Source organism: Spea bombifrons, chromosome 2, assembly GCF_027358695.1.
Source record: "Spea bombifrons isolate aSpeBom1 chromosome 2, aSpeBom1.2.pri, whole genome shotgun sequence".
NCBI lineage: Eukaryota > Metazoa > Chordata > Amphibia > Anura > Pelobatidae > Spea > Spea bombifrons.
The window spans coordinates 142,318,333-142,328,332 of record NC_071088.1 but is presented as its reverse complement, the minus strand read 5'-3'; the positions used below and the strand labels follow the sequence as shown (position 1 = coordinate 142,328,332).

At 49.9% G+C, this 10,000-nt stretch overlaps 28 non-coding genes and 1 pseudogene across 28 annotated transcripts in view; all 29 read left to right on the top strand.

The window, feature by feature from the left end:
- LOC128476772 (5S ribosomal RNA) overlaps nt 1-35 on the top strand; it is a 119-nt gene extending 84 nt beyond the window's left edge. The window contains exon 1 of the ribosomal RNA XR_008347770.1: nt 1-35. This exon is cut by the window's left edge and continues 84 nt beyond it. This is a non-coding gene — a ribosomal RNA (5S ribosomal RNA).
- A 318-nt stretch (nt 36-353) lies between these two features.
- LOC128480237 (uncharacterized) lies at nt 354-462 on the top strand (annotated as a pseudogene).
- A 258-nt stretch (nt 463-720) lies between these two features.
- On the top strand, nt 721-839 carry LOC128477185 (5S ribosomal RNA). Its single transcript, XR_008348167.1, has one exon. It is a non-coding gene; the product is annotated as a 5S ribosomal RNA (ribosomal RNA).
- A 260-nt stretch (nt 840-1,099) lies between these two features.
- Nucleotides 1,100-1,218, top strand: LOC128475637 (5S ribosomal RNA). Its single transcript, XR_008346689.1, has one exon. It is a non-coding gene; the product is annotated as a 5S ribosomal RNA (ribosomal RNA).
- A 248-nt stretch (nt 1,219-1,466) lies between these two features.
- Nucleotides 1,467-1,585, top strand: LOC128477419 (5S ribosomal RNA). Its single transcript, XR_008348392.1, has one exon. It is a non-coding gene; the product is annotated as a 5S ribosomal RNA (ribosomal RNA).
- Nucleotides 1,586-1,707: 122 nt separating this feature from the next.
- On the top strand, nt 1,708-1,826 carry LOC128477570 (5S ribosomal RNA). The gene has a single exon (XR_008348535.1). It is a non-coding gene; the product is annotated as a 5S ribosomal RNA (ribosomal RNA).
- Nucleotides 1,827-2,056: 230 nt separating this feature from the next.
- LOC128475626 (5S ribosomal RNA) lies at nt 2,057-2,175 on the top strand. Its single transcript, XR_008346678.1, has one exon. It is a non-coding gene; the product is annotated as a 5S ribosomal RNA (ribosomal RNA).
- Nucleotides 2,176-2,406: 231 nt separating this feature from the next.
- LOC128477861 (5S ribosomal RNA) lies at nt 2,407-2,525 on the top strand. Its single transcript, XR_008348812.1, has one exon. It is a non-coding gene; the product is annotated as a 5S ribosomal RNA (ribosomal RNA).
- A 273-nt stretch (nt 2,526-2,798) lies between these two features.
- Nucleotides 2,799-2,917, top strand: LOC128477789 (5S ribosomal RNA). Its single transcript, XR_008348744.1, has one exon. It is a non-coding gene; the product is annotated as a 5S ribosomal RNA (ribosomal RNA).
- Nucleotides 2,918-3,147: 230 nt separating this feature from the next.
- LOC128475613 (5S ribosomal RNA) lies at nt 3,148-3,266 on the top strand. The gene has a single exon (XR_008346665.1). It is a non-coding gene; the product is annotated as a 5S ribosomal RNA (ribosomal RNA).
- A 254-nt stretch (nt 3,267-3,520) lies between these two features.
- On the top strand, nt 3,521-3,639 carry LOC128476866 (5S ribosomal RNA). Its single transcript, XR_008347859.1, has one exon. It is a non-coding gene; the product is annotated as a 5S ribosomal RNA (ribosomal RNA).
- Nucleotides 3,640-3,852: 213 nt separating this feature from the next.
- On the top strand, nt 3,853-3,971 carry LOC128478021 (5S ribosomal RNA). The gene has a single exon (XR_008348964.1). It is a non-coding gene; the product is annotated as a 5S ribosomal RNA (ribosomal RNA).
- A 186-nt stretch (nt 3,972-4,157) lies between these two features.
- On the top strand, nt 4,158-4,276 carry LOC128476804 (5S ribosomal RNA). The gene has a single exon (XR_008347799.1). It is a non-coding gene; the product is annotated as a 5S ribosomal RNA (ribosomal RNA).
- A 227-nt stretch (nt 4,277-4,503) lies between these two features.
- Nucleotides 4,504-4,622, top strand: LOC128476737 (5S ribosomal RNA). The gene has a single exon (XR_008347736.1). It is a non-coding gene; the product is annotated as a 5S ribosomal RNA (ribosomal RNA).
- Nucleotides 4,623-4,883: 261 nt separating this feature from the next.
- On the top strand, nt 4,884-5,002 carry LOC128477787 (5S ribosomal RNA). The gene has a single exon (XR_008348743.1). It is a non-coding gene; the product is annotated as a 5S ribosomal RNA (ribosomal RNA).
- A 233-nt stretch (nt 5,003-5,235) lies between these two features.
- On the top strand, nt 5,236-5,354 carry LOC128475600 (5S ribosomal RNA). The gene has a single exon (XR_008346653.1). It is a non-coding gene; the product is annotated as a 5S ribosomal RNA (ribosomal RNA).
- A 239-nt stretch (nt 5,355-5,593) lies between these two features.
- Nucleotides 5,594-5,712, top strand: LOC128476865 (5S ribosomal RNA). Its single transcript, XR_008347858.1, has one exon. It is a non-coding gene; the product is annotated as a 5S ribosomal RNA (ribosomal RNA).
- Nucleotides 5,713-5,925: 213 nt separating this feature from the next.
- On the top strand, nt 5,926-6,044 carry LOC128478019 (5S ribosomal RNA). The gene has a single exon (XR_008348962.1). It is a non-coding gene; the product is annotated as a 5S ribosomal RNA (ribosomal RNA).
- A 186-nt stretch (nt 6,045-6,230) lies between these two features.
- On the top strand, nt 6,231-6,349 carry LOC128476803 (5S ribosomal RNA). Its single transcript, XR_008347798.1, has one exon. It is a non-coding gene; the product is annotated as a 5S ribosomal RNA (ribosomal RNA).
- Nucleotides 6,350-6,582: 233 nt separating this feature from the next.
- On the top strand, nt 6,583-6,701 carry LOC128476736 (5S ribosomal RNA). The gene has a single exon (XR_008347735.1). It is a non-coding gene; the product is annotated as a 5S ribosomal RNA (ribosomal RNA).
- Nucleotides 6,702-6,944: 243 nt separating this feature from the next.
- Nucleotides 6,945-7,063, top strand: LOC128476919 (5S ribosomal RNA). Its single transcript, XR_008347910.1, has one exon. It is a non-coding gene; the product is annotated as a 5S ribosomal RNA (ribosomal RNA).
- Nucleotides 7,064-7,297: 234 nt separating this feature from the next.
- Nucleotides 7,298-7,416, top strand: LOC128477281 (5S ribosomal RNA). The gene has a single exon (XR_008348262.1). It is a non-coding gene; the product is annotated as a 5S ribosomal RNA (ribosomal RNA).
- Nucleotides 7,417-7,644: 228 nt separating this feature from the next.
- LOC128477693 (5S ribosomal RNA) lies at nt 7,645-7,763 on the top strand. Its single transcript, XR_008348654.1, has one exon. It is a non-coding gene; the product is annotated as a 5S ribosomal RNA (ribosomal RNA).
- Nucleotides 7,764-7,987: 224 nt separating this feature from the next.
- LOC128477921 (5S ribosomal RNA) lies at nt 7,988-8,106 on the top strand. Its single transcript, XR_008348868.1, has one exon. It is a non-coding gene; the product is annotated as a 5S ribosomal RNA (ribosomal RNA).
- Nucleotides 8,107-8,337: 231 nt separating this feature from the next.
- On the top strand, nt 8,338-8,456 carry LOC128475589 (5S ribosomal RNA). Its single transcript, XR_008346642.1, has one exon. It is a non-coding gene; the product is annotated as a 5S ribosomal RNA (ribosomal RNA).
- Nucleotides 8,457-8,678: 222 nt separating this feature from the next.
- LOC128477472 (5S ribosomal RNA) lies at nt 8,679-8,797 on the top strand. Its single transcript, XR_008348442.1, has one exon. It is a non-coding gene; the product is annotated as a 5S ribosomal RNA (ribosomal RNA).
- Nucleotides 8,798-9,061: 264 nt separating this feature from the next.
- On the top strand, nt 9,062-9,180 carry LOC128477374 (5S ribosomal RNA). The gene has a single exon (XR_008348351.1). It is a non-coding gene; the product is annotated as a 5S ribosomal RNA (ribosomal RNA).
- A 228-nt stretch (nt 9,181-9,408) lies between these two features.
- LOC128478731 (5S ribosomal RNA) lies at nt 9,409-9,527 on the top strand. Its single transcript, XR_008349636.1, has one exon. It is a non-coding gene; the product is annotated as a 5S ribosomal RNA (ribosomal RNA).
- Nucleotides 9,528-9,787: 260 nt separating this feature from the next.
- Nucleotides 9,788-9,906, top strand: LOC128479417 (5S ribosomal RNA). The gene has a single exon (XR_008350296.1). It is a non-coding gene; the product is annotated as a 5S ribosomal RNA (ribosomal RNA).
- Nucleotides 9,907-10,000: the final 94 nt, after the last annotated feature.

The window sequence follows — 10,000 nt, the reverse complement described above, 5'->3', positions numbered from 1 at the left end:
GGGAGACCGCCTGGGAATACCAGGTGTTGTAGGCTTTTTCTTTTCTCACAGTCCGGGGAGAGCTTTTTGCCATGTGTTTCTTGCTCATCATCAAAGCTTTAAACCCTTATTTGAACCTTCTCACCTTCTCTGTCCTGTCCCAGGGCTTATAATTCTTTTTGTCTGACGACAAGCAGCAGCAGCAGCAGCAGCAGCAGCAGCAGCAGCAGCAGCAGCAGCAGCAGCAGCAGCAGCAGCAGCAGCAGCAGCAGCAGCAGCAGCAGCAGCAGCAGCAGCAGCAGCAGCAGCAGCAGCAGCAGCAGCAGCAGCAGCAGCAGCAACAGAATAAGAGAAGTAAAATAAAAAACTTTCACACCTGCGGCCATACCACCCTGAAAGCGCCTGATCTCGGAAGCTAAGCAGGGTTGGGCCTGGTTAGTACCTGGATGGGAGACCGCCTGGGAATACCAGGTGTTGTAGCTTTTTTCTTTTCTCACAGTCCGGGGAGAGCTTTTTGCCATGTGTTTCTTGCTCATCATCAAAGCTTTAAACCCTTATTTGAACCTTCTCACCTTCTCTGTCCTGTCCCAGGGCTTATAATTCTTTCTGTCTGACGACAAGCAGCAGCAGCAGCAGCAGCAGCAGCAGCAGCAGCAGCAGCAGCAGCAGCAGCAGCAGCAGCAGCAGCAGCAGCAGCAGCAGCAGCAGCAGAATAAGAGAAGTAAAATAAAAAACTTTCACACCTGCGGCCTTACCACCCTGAAAGCGCCCGATCTCGTCTGATCTCGGAAGCTAAGCAGGGTTGGGCCTGGTTAGTACCTGGATGGGAGACCGCCTGGGAATACCAGGTGTTGTAGGCCTTTAATTTTTTCTCACAGTCCGGGGAGAGCTTTTTGCCATGTGTTTCTTGCTCATCATCAAAGCTTTAAACCCTTATTTGAACCTTCTCACCTTCTCTGTCCTGTCCCAGGGCTTATAATTCTTTTTGTCTGACGACAAGCAGCAGCAGCAGCAGCAGCAGCAGCAGCAGCAGCAGCAGCAGCAGCAGCAGCAGCAGCAGCAGCAGCAGCAGCAGCAGCAGCAGCAACAGAATAAGAGAAGTAAAATAAAAAACTTTCACACCTGCGGCCATACCACCCTGAAAGCGCCCGATCTCGTCTGATCTCGGAAGCTAAGCAGGGTTGGGCCTGGTTAGTACCTGGATGGGAGACCGCCTGGGAATACCAGGTGTTGTAGGCTTTTAATTTTTTCTCACAGTCCGGGGAGAGCTTTTTGCCATGTGTTTCTTGCTCATCATCAAAGCTTTAAACCCTTATTTGAACCTTCTCACCTTCTCTGTCCTGTCCCAGGGCTTATAATTCTTTTTGTCTGACGACAAGCAGCAGCAGCAGCAGCAGCAGCAGCAGCAGCAGCAGCAGCAGCAGCAGCAGCAGCAGCAGCAGCAGCAGCAGCAACAGAATAAGAGAAGTAAAATAAAAAATTTTCACACCTGCGGCCATACCACCCTGAAAGCGCCCGATCTCGTCTGATCTCGGAAGCTAAGCAGGGTTGGGCCTGGTTAGTACCTGGATGGGAGACTGCCTGGGAATACCAGGTGTTGTAGGCTTTTAATTTTTTCTCACAGTCCGGGGAGAGCTTTTTGCCATGTGTTTCTTGCTCATCATCAAAGCTTTAAAAGCTTATTTGCAGCAGCAACAGAATAAGAGAAGTAGAATAAAAAACTTTCACACCTGCGGCCATACCACCCTGAAAGCGCCCGATCTCGTCTGATCTTGGAAGCTAAGCAGGGTTGGGCCTGGTTAGTACCTGGATGGGAGACCGCCTGGGAATACCAGGTGTTGTAGGCTTTTAATTTTTTCTCACAGTCCGGGGAGAGCTTTTTGCCATGTGTTTCTTGCTCATCATCAAAGCTTTAAACCCTTATTTGAACCTTCTCACCTTCTCTGTCCTGTCCCAGGGCTTATAATTCTTTCTGTCTGACGACAAGCAGCAGCAGCAGCAGCAGCAGCAGCAGCAGCAGCAGCAGCAGCAGCAGCAGCAGCAACAGAATAAGAAAAGTAAAATAAAGAGCTTTCACACCTGCGGCCATACCACCCTGAAAGCGCCCGATCTCGTCTGATCTCGGAAGCTAAGCAGGGTTGGGCCTGGTTAGTACCTGGATGGGAGACCGCCTGGGAATACCAGGTGTTGTAGGCTTTTTCTTTTCTCACAGTCCGGGGAGAGCTTTTTGCCTTGTGTTTCTTGCTCATCATCAAAGCTTTAAACCCTTATTTGAACCTTCTCACCTTCTCTGTCCTGTCCCAGGGCTTATAATTCTTTCTGTCTGACGACAAGCAGCAGCAGCAGCAGCAGCAGCAGCAGCAGCAGCAGCAGCAGCAGCAGCAGCAGCAGCAGCAGAATAAGAGAAGTAAAATAAAAAACTTTCACACCTGCGGCCATACCACCCTGAAAGCGCCCGATCTCGTCTGATCTCGGAAGCTAAGCCGGGTTGGGCCTGGTTAGTACCTGGATGGGAGACCGCCTGGGAATACCAGGTGTTGTAGGCTTTTTCTTTTCTCACAGTCCGGGGAGAGCTTTTTGCCATGTGTTTCTTGCTCATCATCAAAGCTTTAAACCCTTATTTGAACCTTCTCACCTTCTCTGTCCTGTCCCAGGGCTTATAATTCTTTCTGTCTGACGACAAGCAGCAGCAGCAGCAGCAGCAGCAGCAGCAGCAGCAGCAGCAGCAGCAGCAGCAGCAGCAGCAGCAGCAGCAGCAGCAGCAGCAGCAGCAGCAGCAGCAGCAGCAGCATAAGAGAAGTAAAATAAAAAACTTTCACACCTGCGGCCATACCACCCTGAAAGCGCCCGATCTCATCTGATCTCGGAAGCTACGCAGGGTTGGGCCTGGTTAGTACCTGGATGGGAGACCGCCTGGGAATACCAGGTGTTGTAGGCTTTTAATTTTTTCTCACAGTCCGGGGAGAGCTTTTTGCCATGTGTTTCTTGCTCATCATCAAAGCTTTAAACCCTTATTTGAACCTTCTCACCTTCTCTGTCCTGTCCCAGGGCTTATAATTCTTTTTGTCTGACGACAAGCAGCAGCAGCAGCAGCAGCAGCAGCAGCAGCAGCAGCAGCAGCAGCAGCAGCAGCAACAGAATAAGAGAAGTAAAATAAAAAACTTTCACACCTGCGGCCATACCACCCTGAAAGCGCCCGATCTCGTCTGATCTCGGAAGCTAAGCAGGGTTGGGCCTGGTTAGTACCTGGATGGGAGACCGCCTGGGAATACCAGGTGTTGTAGGCTTTTAATTTTTTCTCACAGTCCGGGGAGAGCTTTTTGCCATGTGTTTCTTGCTCATCATCAAAGCTTTAAACCCTTATTTGAACCTTCTCACCTTCTCTGTCCTGTCCCAGGGCTTATAATTCTTTCTGTCTGACGACAAGCAGCAGCAGCAGCAGCAGCAGCAGCAGCAGCAGCAGCAGCAGCAGCAGCAGCAGCAGCAGCAGCAGCAGCAGCAGCAGCAACAGAATAAGAAAAGTAAAATAAAGATCTTTCACACCTGCAGCCATACCTCCCTGAAAGCGCCCGATCTCGTCTGATCTCGGAAGCTAAGCAGGGTTGGGCCTGGTTAGTACCTGGATGGGAGACCGCCTGGGAATACCAGGTGTTGTAGGCTTTTTCTTTTCTCACAGTCCGGGGAGAGGTTTTAGCCATGTGTTTCTTGCTCATCATCAAAGCTTTAAACCCTTATTTGAACCTTCTCACCTTCTCTGTCCTGTCCCAGGGCTTATAATTCTTTCTGTCTGACGACAAGCAGCAGCAGCAGCAGCAGCAGCAGCAGCAGCAGCAGCAGCAGCAGAATAAGAGAAGTAAAATAAAAACCTTTCACACCTGCGGCCATACCACCCTGAAAGCGCCCGATCTCGTCTGATCTCGGAAGCTAAGCAGTGTTGGGCCTGGTTAGTACCTGGATGGGAGACCGCCTGGGAATACCAGGTGTTGTAGGCTTTTTCTTTTCTCACAGTCCGGGGAGAGCTTTTTGCCATGTGTTTCTTGCTCATCATCAAAGCTTTAAACCCTTATTTGAACCTTCTCACCTTCTCTGTCCTGTCCCAGGGCTTATAATTCTTTCTGTCTGACGACAAGCAGCAGCAGCAGCAGCAGAATAAGAGAAGTAAAATAAAAAACTTTCACACCTGCGGCCATACCACCCTGAAAGCGCCCGATCTCGTTTGATCTCGGAAGCTAAGCAGGGTTGGGCCTGGTTAGTACCTGGATGGGAGACCGCCTGGGAATACCAGGTGTTGTAGGCTTTTAATTTTTTCTCACAGTCCGGGGAGAGCTTTTTGCCATGTGTTTCTTGCTCATCATCAAAGCTTTAAACCCTTATTTGAACCTTCTCACCTTCTCTGTCCTGTCCCAGGGCTTATAATTCTTTCTGTCTGACGACAAGCAGCAGCAGCAGCAGCAGCAGCAGCAGCAGCAGCAGCAGCAGCAGCAGCAGCAACAGAATAAGAAAAGTAAAATAAAGAGCTTTCACACCTGCGGCCATACCACCCTGAAAGTGCCCGATCTCATCTGATCTCGGAAGCTAAGCAGGGTTGGGCCTGGTTAGTACCTGGATGGGAGACCGCCTGGGAATACCAGGTGTTGTAGGCTTTTTCTTTTCTCACAGTCCGGGGAGAGCTTTTTGCCATGTGTTTCTTGCTCATCATCAAAGCTTTAAACCCTTATTTGAACCTTCTCACCTTCTCTGTCCTGTCCCAGGGCTTATAATTCTTTCTGTCTGACGACAAGCAGCAGCAGCAGCAGCAGAAGCAGAAGCAGAAGCAGAAGCAGAAGCAGAAGCAGAAGCAGAAGCAGAAGCAGAAGCAGAAGCAGCAGCAACAGAATAAGAGAAGTAAAATAAAAAACTTTCACACCTGCGGCCATACCACCCTGAAAGCGCCCGATCTCATCTGATCTCGGAAGCTACGCAGGGTTGGGCCTGGTTAGTACCTGGATGGGAGACCGCCTGGGAATACCAGGTGTTGTAGGCTTTTAATTTTTTCTCACAGTCCGGGGAGAGCTTTTTGCCATGTGTTTCTTGCTCATCATCAAAGCTTTAAACCCTTATTTGAACCTTCTCACCTTCTCTGTCCTGTCCCAGGGCTTATAATTCTTTTTGTCTGACGACAAGCAGCAGCAGCAGCAGCAGCAGCAGCAGCAGCAGCAGCAGCAGCAGCAGCAGCAGCAGCAACAGAATAAGAGAAGTAAAATAAAAAACTTTCACACCTGCGGCCATACCACCCTGAAAGCGCCCGATCTCGTCTGATCTCGGAAGCTAAGCAGGGTTGGGCCTGGTTAGTACCTGGATGGGAGACCGCCTGGGAATACCAGGTGTTGTAGGCTTTTAATTTTTTCTCACAGTCCGGGGAGAGCTTTTTGCCATGTGTTTCTTGCTCATCATCAAAGCTTTAAACCCTTATTTGAACCTTCTCACCTTCTCTGTCCTGTCCCAGGGCTTATAATTCTTTCTGTCTGACGACAAGCAGCAGCAGCAGCAGCAGCAGCAGCAGCAGCAGCAGCAGCAGCAGCAGCAGCAGCAGCAGCAGCAACAGAATAAGAAAAGTAAAATAAAGATCTTTCACACCTGCAGCCATACCTCCCTGAAAGCGCCCGATCTCGTCTGATCTCGGAAGCTAAGCAGGGTTGGGCCTGGTTAGTACCTGGATGGGAGACCGCCTGGGAATACCAGGTGTTGTAGGCTTTTTCTTTTCTCACAGTCCGGGGAGAGGTTTTAGCCATGTGTTTCTTGCTCATCATCAAAGCTTTAAACCCTTATTTGAACCTTCTCACCTTCTCTGTCCTGTCCCAGGGCTTATAATTCTTTCTGTCTGACGACAAGCAGCAGCAGCAGCAGCAGCAGCAGCAGCAGCAGCAGCAGCAGCAGAATAAGAGAAGTAAAATAAAAACCTTTCACACCTGCGGCCATACCACCCTGAAAGCGCCCGATCTCGTCTGATCTCGGAAGCTAAGCAGTGTTGGGCCTGGTTAGTACCTGGATGGGAGACCGCCTGGGAATACCAGGTGTTGTAGGCTTTTTCTTTTCTCACAGTCCGGGGAGAGCTTTTTGCCATGTGTTTCTTGCTCATCATCAAAGCTTTAAACCCTTATTTGAACCTTCTCACCTTCTCTGTCCTGTCCCAGGGCTTATAATTCTTTCTGTCTGACGACAAGCAGCAGCAGCAGCAGCAGAATAAGAGAAGTAAAATAAAAAACTTTCACACCTGCGGCCATACCACCCTGAAAGCGCCCGATCTCGTTTGATCTCGGAAGCTAAGCAGGGTTGGGCCTGGTTAGTACCTGGATGGGAGACCGCCTGGGAATACCAGGTGTTGTAGGCTTTTAATTTTTTCTCACAGTCCGGGGAGAGCTTTTTGCCATGTGTTTCTTGCTCATCATCAAAGCTTTAAACCCTTATTTGAACCTTCTCACCTTCTCTGTCCTGTCCCAGGGCTTATAATTCTTTCTGTCTGACGACAAGCAGCAGCAGCAGCAGCAGCAGCAGCAGCAGCAGCAGCAGCAGCAGCAGCAGCAGCAGCAACAGAATAAGAAAAGTAAAATAAAGAGCTTTCACACCTGCGGCCATACCACCCTGAAAGTGCCCGATCTCATCTGATCTCGGAAGCTAAGCAGGGTTGGGCCTGGTTAGTACCTGGATGGGAGACCGCCTGGGAATACCAGGTGTTGTAGGCTTTTTCTTTTCTCACAGTCCGGGGAGAGCTTTTTGCCATGTGTTTCTTGCTCATCATCAAAGCTTTAAACCCTTATTTGAACCTTCTCACCTTCTCTGTCCTGTCCCAGGGCTTATAATTCTTTCTGTCTGACGACAAGCAGCAGCAGCAGCAGCAGAAGCAGAAGCAGAAGCAGAAGCAGAAGCAGAAGCAGAAGCAGAAGCAGCAGCAACAGAATAAGAGAAGTAAAATAAAAAACTTTCACACCTGTGGCCATACCACCCTGAAAGCGCCCGATCTCGTCTGATCTCGGAAGCTAAGCAGGGTTGGGCCTGGTTAGTACCTGGATGGGAGACCGCCTGGGAATACCAGGTGTTGTAGGCTTTTTCTTTTCTCACAGTCCGGGGAGAGCTTTTTGCCATGTGTTTCTTGCTCATCATCAAAGCTTTAAACCCTTATTTGAACCTTCTCACCTTCTCTGTCCTGTCCCAGGGCTTATAATTCTTTCTGTCTGACGACAAGCAGCAGCAGCAGCAGCAGCAGCAGCAGCAGCAGCAGCAGCAGCAGCAGCAGCAGCAGCAGCAACAGAATAAGAGAAGTAAAATAAAAAACTTTCACACCTGCGGCCATACCACCCTGAAAGCGCCCGATCTCGTCTGATCTCGGAAGCTAAGCAGGGTTGGGCCTGGTTAGTACCTGGATGGGAGGCCGCCTGGGAATACCAGGTGTTGTAGGCTTTTTCTTTTCTCACAGTCCGGGGAGAGCTTTTTGCCATGTGTTTCTTGCTCATCATCAAAGCTTTAAACCCTTATTTGAACCTTCTCACCTTCTCTGTCCTGTCCCAGGGCTTATAATTCTTTTTGTCTGACGACAAGCAGCAGCAGCAGCAGCAGCAGCAGCAGCAGCAGCAGCAGCAGCAGCAGCAGCAGCAACAGAATAAGAGAAGTAAAATAAAAAACTTTCACACCTGCGGCCATACCACCCTGAAAGCGCCCGATCTCGTCTGATCTCGGAAGTTAAGCAGGGTTGGGCCTGGTTAGTCCCTGGATGGGAGACCGCCTGGGAATACCAGGTGTTGTAGGCTTTTAATTTTTTCTCACAGTCCGGGGAGAGCTTTTTGCCATGTGTTTCTTGCTCATCATCAAAGCTTTAAACCCTTATTTGAACCTTCTCACCTTCTCTGTCCTGTCCCAGGGCTTATAATTCTTTCTGTCTGACGACAAGCAGCAGCAGCAGCAGCAGCAGCAGCAGCAGCAGCAGCAGCAGCAGCAGCAACAGAATAAGAAAAGTAAAATAAAGAGCTTTCACACCTGCGGCCATACCACCCTGAAAGCGCCCGATCTTGTCTGATCTCGGAAGCTAAGCAGGGTTGGGCCTGGTTAGTACCTGGATGGGAGACCGCCTGGGAATACCAGGTGTTGTAGGCTTTTTCTTTTCTCACAGTCCAGGGAGAGCTTTTTGCCATGTGTTTCTTGCTCATCATCAAAGCTTTAAACCCTTATTTGAACCTTCTCACCTTCTCTGTCCTGTCCCAGGGCTTATAATTCTTTCTGTCTGACGACAAGCAGCAGCAGCAGCAGCAGCAGCAGCAGCAGCAGCAGCAGCAGCAGCAGCAGCAGCAGCAACAGAATAAGAGAAGTAAAATAAATAATTTTCACACCTGCGGCCATACCACCCTGAAAGCGCCCGATCTCGTCTGATCTCGGAAGCTAAGCAGGGTTGGGCCTGGTTAGTACCTGGATGGGAGACCGCCTGGGAATACCAGGTGTTGTAGGCTTTTTCTTTTCTCACAGTCCGGGGAGAGCTTTTTGCCATGTGTTTCTTGCTCATCATAAAAGCTTTAAACCCTTATTTGAACCTTCTCACCTTCTCTGTCCTGTCCCAGGGCTTATAATTCTTTCTGTCTGACGACAAGCAGCAGCAGCAGCAGCAGCAGCAGCAGCAGCAGCAGCAGCAGCAGCAGCAACAGAATAAGAGAAGTAAAATAAAAAACTTTCACACCTGCAGCCATACCACCCTGAAAGCGCCCGATCTCGTCTGATCTCGGAAGCTAAGCAGGGTTGGGCCTGGTTAGTACCTAAATGGGAGACCGCCTGGGAATACCAGGTGTTGTAGGCTTTTTCTTTTCTCACAGTCCGGGGAGTGCTTTTTGCCATGTGTTTCTTGCTCATCATCAAAGCTTTAAACCCTTATTTGAACCTTCTCACCTTCTCTGTCCTGTCCCAGGGCTTATAATTCTTTCTGTCTGACGACAAGCAGCAGCAGCAGCAGCAGCAGCAGCAGCAGCAGCAGCAGCAGCAGCAGCAGCAGCAGCAGCAGCAGCAGCAGCAGCAGCAGCAGCAGCAGCAGCAGAATAAGAGAAGTAAAATAAAAAACTTTCACACCTGCAGCCGTACCACCCTGAAAGCGCCCGATCTCGTCTGATCTCGGAAGCTAAGCAGGGTTGGGCCTGGTTAGTACCGGGATGGGAGACCGCCTGGGAATACCAGGTGTTGTAGGCTTTTAATTTTTTCTCACAGTCCGGGGAGAGCTTTTTGCCATGTTTCTTGCTCATCATCAAAGCTTTAAACCCTTATTTGAACCATCTCACCTTCTCTGTCCTGTCCCAGGGCTTATAATTCTTTTTGTCTGACGACAAGCAGCAGCAGCAGCAGCAGCAGCAGCAGCAGCAGCAGCAGCAGCAGCAGCAGCAGCAACAGAATAAGAGAAGTAAAATAAAAAACTTTCACACCTGCGGCCATACCACCCTGAAAGCGCCCGATCTCGTCTGATTTCGGAAGCTAAGCAGGGTTGGGCCTGGTTAGTACCTGGATGGGAGACTGCCTGGGAATACCAGGTGTTGTAGGCTTTTAATTTTTTCTCACAGTCCGGGGAGAGCTTTTTGCCATGTGTTTCTTGCTCATCATCAAAGCTTTAAACCCTTATTTGAACCTTCTCACCTTCTCTGTCCTGTCCCAGGGCTTATAATTCTTTCTGTCTGACGACAAGCAGCAGCAGCAGCAGCAGCAGCAGCAGCAGCAGCAGCAGCAGCAGCAGCAGCAGCAGCAGCAGCAGCAGCAGCAGCAGCAGCAGCAACAGAATAAGAAAAGTAAAATAAAGTGCTTTCACACCTGTGGCCATACCACCCTGAAAGCGCCCAATCTCGTCTGATCTCGGAAGCTAAGCAGGGTTGGCCCTGGTTAGTACCTGGATGGGGGACCGCCTGGGAATACCAGGTGTTGTAGGCTTTTTCTTTTCTCACAGTCCGGGGAGAGCTTTTTGCCATGTGTTTCTTGCTCATCATCAAAGCTTTAAACCCTTATTTGAACCTTCTCACCTTCT